The sequence below is a fragment of the Anolis carolinensis genome, chromosome 1 (assembly GCF_035594765.1).
Source record: "Anolis carolinensis isolate JA03-04 chromosome 1, rAnoCar3.1.pri, whole genome shotgun sequence".
NCBI classification, from domain to species: domain Eukaryota; kingdom Metazoa; phylum Chordata; class Lepidosauria; order Squamata; family Dactyloidae; genus Anolis; species Anolis carolinensis.
This window is the reverse complement of record NC_085841.1, coordinates 171,621,557-171,629,360: the sequence shown is the minus strand read 5'-3', so window position 1 is coordinate 171,629,360 and position 7,804 is coordinate 171,621,557.

Genomic DNA, 7,804 nt, shown 5'->3' with positions numbered 1-7,804 from the left:
TGAAAGGGGATATTATAGGAAGTAGCAATCTCCTAGAGCAGGGGTCCTCAAACTTTTTAAGCCGAGGGCCGGTCTACAATCCTTCAGACTGTTGAGGGGCCGGATTATCATTTGAAAAAAAAATACAAACAAATTCCAATGCACACTGCACATGTCTTATTTGTAGTGCAAAAACAACAACAACAACAACGAAAGAACAATACAATATTTAAAAATAAAAACAATTTTAACCAACATACATTTATCAGGATTTCAATGGGAAGTGTGGTCCTGCTTCTGGCCAATGAGATAGTCAAGTTAATTAGGATTGTTGTTGTTGTTGTTGTTGTTGTTGTGTGCCTTCAAGTCATTTCAGACTTTGGGCAAGCCTAAGTCTAAAATCTATTTATTATTATTTATTTATTTACTGCATTTATTTACTACATTTGTATCACACCCTTCTCACCCCAAAGGGGACTCAGAGTGGCTTACAAATTATATGTACATACAATATATTATATTATTAGCATCGCACAATATTAGCATTATATATTACTATATTGAACTATACTGTAATATTATTAGTAATATTATATGTAATATAGAATATATAATTAATATTATCATATGGTATTATTAATGTTATATTGTATTACATAATAATATTATTATCAATATTATATGTATATACAATATATTATATTATAAAACTGTGGGCGGGGGCCAGGTAAATGACCTCGGAGGGCCGCATCCGGCCCCCGGGCCTTAGTTTGGGGACCCCTGTCCTAGAGCCTGTCCATTTGGTCTGTTAATATACTGGAAGTTTTCTAATATACCTGGAAACCGCCCCCCCCCCCCCCACGGACAACTTTAATGGGGATGGTACCTACTGAATATCACTTTATCAAAAATGCTTGGGACAAGAAGTCTTCCATTTTTGGGGGGGGGTGTTTAGATTTTATAATACAGTAAAGGTACTTGTGTATAAGATGGTGCAAAGGTGAAGGTGGCAGTCATATCTCTGCCACTAGGCTCACATTCTTTTGGGCCACCCTAGCTAAGCTTTGCACAAGCAGTGGCCACAGTGGCTGCTGCTCTTATAACTATCACCGCTCTGCCAAAGTGAGGTCTAGAGCAGGATGCAGCAGCGGTGGTTGCATGCGACTATCTCCAACCTCGGCCCAGAATAGCCCCCTCCATTCCTTATTCTCCTGCTTCCAGCACCACAGCCTGAATCCTAGTCAGTGTCATTTCTACCCAAGTCTTCTGCAAATGGGAACCCAGCATTCAGAGCAAGCTCTGGCAGTTCTGGGGTTGCTAACCACCCACTTCTGCCTTTGAGAAGGTGGCTGTGGTGCTATTGCTGGTTCCTTTAGCTGGAATACAATTAGCTGTGAAATGGAGGAGGCGTGGATTCCCTCCATTTCACAGATCCTCCCTTCTCTTTCCAGCCTCTCTGCATGCGTGTTGTAGCTCTAAAACATTTGGATTTGGGAGTATTTTAAATTCAACCCATGTTAAATTTGCAGCTGTACAACCCCACAAATGCAAGGTCCTCAGGAGGAATCAGACTTCTGCACAGACTTCTGCACAGTTAATAATCCACAACCTACCTGGAATGACAAAATCGTTTATAGTGCTTCAGGTCTCTTAAGAAAAATAATGCAAAGCAAAAGCACTTCAGAGTGGTGTGGTTGAAGTTAGCTCTTGATCTTTTGTCACACTCCAGGTGCCGTCCCCAGAGGAAATTACTAGTGTTTAGCTGAAAGAGTATGGTGGCAGTAGTCCTTATCCAAGGGCAGACTGAAACAAGGAGACTGAGCTAGATGTAGGACCTTCATTCCATACATCTTAGTGATTTCAGGACAATGGCTAGAAATCTGTAAGCTCTGAAAGATAGGTTGCTTACCTGTAACCATGTTTCTCCTTCGTGGTCTTTGTGAAATCGCACATATGGTAGTCTGGCACACCGCTGAGGTACGCTACTGAAGAGGCCACTGCCCTCGTGGAGTGGCCTTTAATAGCCACTGGAGGATCTTCCCCCGCCAGCTGTTAAGCTAAGAGGATGGTGGACTTTACCCATCCCAACATGCGCTGGGAAGAATCAGGAAGGCCCGCAGTATCAGCTTTATATTGCAGAAAGAGCCTCAGGGTCTTAACGGATGGAAGCTGTTCTATGCTAATAGTAAGAAACAGCTCTACGAACATCGAGGAGATGAAAAGAGCGCTCCAAGTCCATAGTCGGGTTAGGAAAAAGTGCAGGAAGGATGATGTCCTGAGAGGTATGAAACAAGGTGGATACTTTTGGGAGAAAAGCGATATCTGTCAGTAGGACAACTTTATCTGCATGGAATCTGATATAAGGCTTGTCTGCCCTGAGGCCACAGAGCTTGCCGGCCCTGTGAGCTGACATGACTGCAACTAAAAATGCTATTTTCCATGACAGATAAACTAAGTCGGCTGAATGGAGTGGTTCAAAGGGCCGTCTCTGCAACGTTGAGAGAACAAGATCCAGCTGCCATGCCGGTGGTGGAGGCCTGCCTTGCGGCCGAATGTTCTTTTAGCCTTGTAAGAACAGCTTCACCAGCGGATCCATAATGGCAGACTAGCCCTTTTACAATAAGCCGATATGGCGGACAGATAACACTTTATGGATGACAAGGCCAATCCAGCTGTTGCAAGGGAAGCCAAGAAATCCAAAAGAAGAGGCGTAGGGCCCGACAAAGGACCTCTGTTGCGCTCAGAAACAAAGTCCGTGAATCGTTCCCACTTGGTGGCATAAGAAGTTTTCGTAGAATCATGGTGAGACGCATTAGGAATAGCTGTCACTGCTGAAGACAGTTCTGGCGCTTGATGCACCACACTGACAGACGGAGGTGGAAGAGATCCTGGTGCAGCATCTGGCTAGAGTGGGAGAGGAGATCTGGTCTGCTGGTCAGGGAGATGAAATCCTTGGCGGACAAGGCAAGGAGAGCTGCGAACCACAGTTGGTGAGGCCACCATGGCATGATGAGGATGCAGTCTGCATCGTCTTTGTTTATCTTTGCCACGACCCTCGTGAGAAGGGGAATGGGAGGAAACATATAATGGAGAGGGCCGTGCCAACTGAATTAGAAAGCATCCCCCAGACATCCGTGGCGAAAGCTGCAAGGCATTTTTGCACAATAAAGTTCGCACTTTGCATTGTGCGGTGCTGCAATGACATCTATTGCAGGTTGTCCCCACCTGTGGAAGAGAGTGGCAATCTCATTGGGGTGTAACGACCAGCTGTGTGTCGATGGCAGACGTCTGCTGAGCTGGTCTGCCAGAGTATTCTCTTCTCCTGGCAGATAGATGGAGGTGAGATGTATGTTCCTGAGAACGCATCAGTCCCATATGAGTAGGGTGAGGCAAAGCAACGAGCAAGAGCGGGTGCCTCCCTGCTGGTTGACATACCAGCTTACAGTTGTGTTGTCTGTCAGAAGCTGCACGACTTGACCGTGAAGAGAGGGCTCAAATCACTTGAGCGCCTTGAAGACTGCCAACAACTCCAGAAAGTTTGTGATTTGTGGCTTCTTGTTCAGACCACCAACAGTGAGCAGTGAGGGTCCCCATGTGTGCACCCCAGCCTTGCATCGATGCATCTGTAATGAGCTGAACTGTTGGCTGCTGTGGCCGAAACGGCATGCCGTTGCAGACGTTGGGACGGTGCAACCACCACTGAAGGGAGTGACGTACACTTGCAGGGACATGCAGGATGCGACAGGGGCTGTGACGAAGAGGGTGAAAGACGTGCAGGAACCACGACTGTAGCGGCCGCAGCCTGAGACGTGAGAGTGGGGTGACCAATGTGACCAGTCTAGGTGACCAGACTGAATATGGCTGGCTGGCACCCGTTGCTTCTTGAGGATTTGAAGGAGCAGTGACCGAAGGGCTTCGTAATGGTCCTCTGGAAGATAGGCTCGTGAGGTCGTGGAGTCCAGGACAGCTCCAATGAACTGAATACATTGAGCTGGCTGCAAGTGCTACTTGGCCTGATTCACAACAAGGCCCAGATCCTGAAGAAGACATAACGCAATATTTATGTCTCGGAGAAGATGTTCACGAGTCTGGGTGACTAAAAGCCAGTCGTCAATGTACGGAAACACCATAATTCCCAAGAGCCTAAGGTGTGCTGCCACTACCGCCATGCACTTAGTGAACACCCGTGGTGCATTGGAGATCCCGAAAGGAAGAACCCTAAAACAAAAAGCTTGGTCATCAATCATAAATGCCAAGTAGCGGTGGAGGTCTGCCACAATGGCAACATGAAAATAAGCGTCTTTAAGATCTATCATGGCAAACCAAGCACTCCGAGAGAGAAGGGGGAGAATGGTGAAGAGTGTGACCATGCGAAACCACCGTGAACGAATATGCCTATTAAGGCCTCTGAGGCCCAAAATCGGGCGTTGTCCACCATCTTTCTTGGACACGAGAAAATATCTAGAAAAATAAGCCTGAGAAAAAAGGGATGGGTGCAAGGGCACAATTGCGCCCTTCTGTAACAGGGTACGGACCTCATCCAGAAGCACCTGAGAGACAGGGGTGGAGCAAATGTGTCCAACCTTTGGGGTGGATTTAAACTCAATAGAGTACCCATTTTGTACTATATCCAAGACCCAGGCGTCTGAAGTAATGGATTGCCACCTTGGAAAGAATGACACAAGCCATGTTCCAAAATAGACCACCGGAGGAGGTTTTTGTGGTGAGGTGGAAGGTAGAGACGGAGATAAATTCCCCAAAGAACCTGCCACCGTGTGTGTAGAAGGTGAGCTTTGTGATGAAGATGATGAAGAAGCACTAAAAGTGCCGCCTTGGCTTAGCCTAGAACTTGCCTTTACCAGGCTGCCGATTGAGACTGTCTGCCCATGGAGGGAGACCGAGCTTGAGGGAACGAGCGCTGTGATGTATATGAATGGCGAGAAGTCACAGGAGGCGGCTGCCAACGTGGTTTAGGCTGAGACGATGTTTGCGATGAGAAGCCATACTTATTGGCTGCTTGTCGTGCTTCCTGCTTGGTCTTAAGATTAGTATCCATGTCCGGATTAAACAAGGTGTCATTACAACAAGGTAAGTCCTCTGCAAGAGCCTTTCTAGGCTCAGAGAGAGTGGATGTTCTCAGCCAGGCATGTCTGCGCATGGCAGTAGCCATTGCAAAAAAAACTTCCCGCTGTCTCTGCAATGTGTTGGCCATGTCTTTTTGTGTCCTGGCCAAAAGCAAAGCCTCTTGTTGGTACGCTCGAGGAAGAGCCTGCTAATCTGCAGGTAGGAGATCTAGATAAGGTGTCATCTTGGTCCAAAGAAAATGCTGGTATGCAGCCATGTAGGCACCATAATGGGCAACGTGTGCCACAAAGCCTCCACCTGTGTGGACCTTCTTCCCAAAAGCCTCTATCTTCCTCTCATCTTTATCCAGTGGAGTGTCTATTTGGAATTCTTTCCCTGGTGGACATCCACCATAACAGAATTTGGCTTGGGTGGCCTCGTTACCCATTGAGCCTCTGCCAGGTCAACACGATACATGGCATCATAGCGTCTTGCCACCGGTGGTACGGTTCCAGGTGGAAGATCTGGTGATCTGGACAGCTTAATCAAATAAGGAAGCGATGGTACGGTTCCAGGTGGAAGCACATATTCTTCCTGTTGTTCAGAAGAAAAGAGGGGATCCTGGACCACCTCTGGTGCCTTTGCTGCTGGCAAGTGTAAGGCTTGTAGGTAAAAAAAAATGTATAAATCTTGTGTAAGATGAGTCATAAGGGCCACAAAAGAAGAGGTATCCTCAGGCGGATTTGGCTCTTTTCCCCCAACATCAGCCTCTGGCTGTGGAGGGGTATGGCATGAAGGTGAAGAACCCTCAGATTCACCATGAACTGTAGCATCTGGTACCACACCAACTGCCCTGAGGCAGCTGGTGTGGCCACAGGCTGGTGCCGCTTAACAGATGGCTGGCTGTGATGAGGCACATCAATTGGGGGGCCAAAATAGTACACTCTTCCACCAGGTGAGTGGTGGATGTACTGGGAAGGCAATGGCTCAACATGGTGATTAGCATTGTAATTGCCTTGCATAGCAGAGGGCAGCTGATAATGGCCTCGAAGAGGAGTCTGGGATCCGTGTGAAGGTAGGTACCAAGATGGACTCAAAGAAGGAGGAATAGGAAAGTGCTCCCGAAGCGCCTGACCTGGATCCATGCCTTGGTATCGAAGCCGCTGGAGACTGGGAGCCATGGTACCGAAGATCCTCCAAGGGGTCTGACAATGACAATGCCACAGAGGCGAGGTCAAGCTCTCTAACCCCATACTCTGGCACTGCCGCCCTTATGCAGGGTGTAGCAGGCACAGGGAGTGTTGGTGGCGCCGGGGGGGCTGCATCCACAGCGGGGAGCAAGGCCACCCCCACACACTTCTCCTGTGCGGCTCGCCATAGCATGCGCAACCCTCGGTGGAAGTGGAAGGCCTCACTTCCTGTGAGGGCTCCTGGCTCACCCCCTGGTCTTCCGGATGCTGAGTGTCCAAGATGGTGGCCGCCATAGGCGTCTTCTCTGCCCTCCACTTCTTTCCGTAGCTGCTCTTTTGCGGCGAGGCTTGCTGGGGGGACTTAGAGCGGCGGCGATTTGGCGCTGTGGGCACTGATGCTGCCGAAGCTGTAGAGGTGGGAGTTTCTGCTGCTAAAGGTGGCAGGCTCTGAGGCCGCTCGGCGTGGAGACGCCACAGGGAGAAGTGTCTTTTCATACAATAAAGCCTTTAAACGTGCCTGACGGTTTTTCCTTGCCTGAGGAGCTAAAGACTGTCAAACAACACAGTTTTTAGTTGAATGAGACTCTCCCAAGCATAGCAAACATTTTGCATGGCCATCAGAATCAGGCAGTTTTCCCCCACAAGAAGTGCACTTTTAAAAAGTGTTGTCATCATACTGGCCTTAAGAATGATCAAACACAGGCCAAGTCAGGGCCACCAGAAGACAGGAATGGTCAACAGTCCAGGTCAATGCATAAGGTAAGTCAAATATCCAAAAGAGTAGTCAAAAACAATCCAAAGGTCTTAATCCAAAGAATCCAATGTAAGCACAGAGAGAGAGCTTCCTAACACTGCCTTTGCAAGGGCGGAAAAAAGGAACAAAGGCTACATCCCCACCTATTTCTTATATATCCTCTGGGGAGGAAGGGTGGGACTGTAGTTAAAGACCCAGAGAGCTTGTTATAGGTTCCGAACTGCTGCGCATGCACAAGATTTCCTACCATATGTGCAATTTCACAGAGACCATGAAGGAGAAACATGTTTTACATTGACAGATTATGGAATTGTCTACATACTCAACTTTAGAAGACTTCAAGGCTCAGTTGGCTAAACATTTGTCCATAAACTAGATCAATTGTTTTTTTTTTTTGTCCTTTCTCTCTTATAGGCTGGGTCCCAAGTTTTTGGAAACCTGCCCAAGTTAGAGCTGGCACCATAAGTCTGGTGGAAATAAGTATACAAATAGGAATGTATGCCCTTAATAAAACTACATTATCCAGCAACTAGCAAATTATAATGTTCATGTAAATGAGAATACTAGAGATGTATAGTGTCTATCGATTTTTGCTGCATAAGATTTCAGAGAAGTGAAATAATTATTTGGAATACTGTGCTTAATACATTTCCTTAGACGTTTCCTCTTTTAGCCAGAGCATCAGTAGTTTCAGAAAGGCTGAAAAATCTGTAAAACTCACCTTTGAACTTTCCAAGGCTGGATTTCTACACAAGATCCATTTTGATCTACACTAAAACTCTAAAAGAATGTTATAAATTGACCCACTAAGCATATC